The sequence below is a fragment of the Penaeus monodon genome, chromosome 13 (genome assembly GCF_015228065.2).
Source record: "Penaeus monodon isolate SGIC_2016 chromosome 13, NSTDA_Pmon_1, whole genome shotgun sequence".
In the NCBI taxonomy this organism is placed as follows: Eukaryota; Metazoa; Arthropoda; class Malacostraca; order Decapoda; family Penaeidae; genus Penaeus; species Penaeus monodon.
Window position 1 is genome coordinate 42,668,324 of NC_051398.1, and position 2,500 is coordinate 42,670,823.

Sequence of the window (2,500 nt, forward strand, 5' to 3'; positions counted from 1 at the left end):
CAGCATTCTCAAACCTTCACTCTGACAAGTTCCACAAGTTTTGTCTTTGTAAATATTAATTTTTTATTTTATTTTTTTAGTGTTTACAAATTTTGCATTAATATGTTGTTGTTTTTTCACTTTCACTGCGTTCACTAATTTTGCTTCAACAATTTTCCACCATTTTTTCACAGCTCCATATTTTTTTTCATTTACGCTTTTACAAATGGCCAGTCTTGTCTAAATGATTGTTTTTTTTTTCTCGCACTCTTTCACAGCATTCTCATATTTCGTCGTAATATTTTCTCTTCACTCTTTTACAGCGTTAAAAATCCCCCTCCCCCTTATTTTCACAAAATTCACAAATTCTACCTCAATATTTTCCCCTCATTTTCACAACGTTCTCCAATTTTGCCTCAATAATTTTTTCCCTCATTTTCACAGCGTTTTTTTTTCATCCTCTTACTCTTACACAACGTTCACATTGCGTTAGATGAAAAAAAATCATTACTCGGAGTTATTCTCTTTATCTCGTCATAAAAGAACAGCTATTGATTTTCTTCTCCCGTTCCATTCCCAGCCAACCTTGACCACATTTCGATAATTTTTAGGCCTGACTTGCTATTGTCTCTTCTTCCTTTTATTATTATTATTTCTAGTACTACTATTATTATTGTTATTATTATTATCATTATTATTATTATTATTATTATTATTATTATTATTATTATTATTATTATCATGTCATTATTATTATTACTGTTTTTTTTTTCAGTTCGTGTATTTCGGGTTCCTTCTCTTTGTCTTGATATTTAAAAGCACGTGTATCCTAAGTTGGAGAGAGAGAGAGAGAGAGAGAGAGAGAGAGAGAGAGAGAGAGAGAGAGAGAGAGAGAGAGAGAGAGAGAGAGAGAGAGAGAGAGAAAGGAGGAAGATAGATAGATAGATGGAGAGGTGTTGAGAGAGAGAGAGAGAGAGAGAGAGAGAGAAGAGAGAGAGAGAGAGAGAGAGAGAGAGAGAGAGAGAGAGAGAGAGAGAAGGAAGATGGGAAAGGGGTAGATAAGAGGGGAGGAAGATATAGGGAAGGGGGAGGGAAGGAAGGAGAGAGATATTGGTTATGTAGAAGAACACAGAACCCTGACTACGTAATGTATATATTTACATTTATGCAAAGGTTTCCCCAAACTTCAGTAATTTTGAAAATATAAAAATTATTATTTTTTTTATCCATATTTAATTTCCCGAGTAGAGGCAAAATCAATAAAATCGACAAAAAGCTACAATTTAAAATGACAATGAGAATGAAGTTTATTTTAGAAAAAAAGATAAAGACTTTTTGAAATACCCCTTCCTATATATATATATATATATATATATATATATATATATATATATATATATATATATATATATATATGGGCCGCGATGGCCGAATGGTTAGAGCGTCGGACTCGAGACTGTCACGACGGTGATCTGAGTTCGAGGGTTCGAGTCGCCGACCGCCGCGTTGTTTCCCTTGGGCAGGGAACTTCACCTCGATTGCCTGCCTAGCCGCTGGGGGACCAAGTCAGCCCAAGTCAGTGCCGGGTAAATAGAGATGGTGACTCGGAAAAGAAAAGAAAGAAAGAAAAAAAAAAGAAAGAAAGAAGAAGAAAAAAAAAAAAAAACACCGGGCGGAAGGCAATGGCAAACCACCGCTCTAAATTGCCAAGAAAATCATGGAAGCCCATGATCGTCAAGGCCGCGGTGGCCGAATGGTTAGAGCGTCGGAGTCAAGACTGTCACGACGGCAATCTGAGTTCGAGGGTTCGAGTCACCGACCGCCGCGTTGTTTCCCTTGGGCAAGGAACTTCACCTCGATTGCCTGCCTAGCCACTGGGTGGCCAAGCCAGCTCAAGTCAGTGCTGGTCCCAAAGCCCGGATAAAATAAGAGAGAATGATTACCTAAAAAAAAAAAAAAAAAAGGTAACACCGGCACTCTCCGTGGAAAGGAACTGGGGACCCTACCACGTACTCACTCCAAGAGCATCACAACGTGAAAACTGCAATTGAGTATCATGCTGTGACCACGGCGGCTCAGACATGAACCTACCGTTAAATGATGATGATATATATATATATATATATATATATATATATATATATATATATATATATATATATATATATATATATATATATATATATATATATATATATGTGTGTGTGTGTGTGTGTGTGTGTGTGTGTGTGTGTGTGTGTGTGTGTGTGTATCGTCTCGTCTTTTAACGGTAGGTTCATGTCTGAGCCGCCGTGGTCACAGCATGATACTTAATTGTAGTTTTCATGTTGTGATGCTCTTGGAGTGAGTACTTGGTAGGGTCCCCAGTTCTTTTCCACGGAGAGTGCCGGTGGTACCTTTTAGGTAATCATTCTCTCTATTTATCCGGGCTTGGGACCAGCACTTGACTTGGGCTGGCTTGGCCACGCCGGCGAGTTGTTCCCTTGGGCAAGGAACTTCACCTTGAATGCCCATCTAGCTA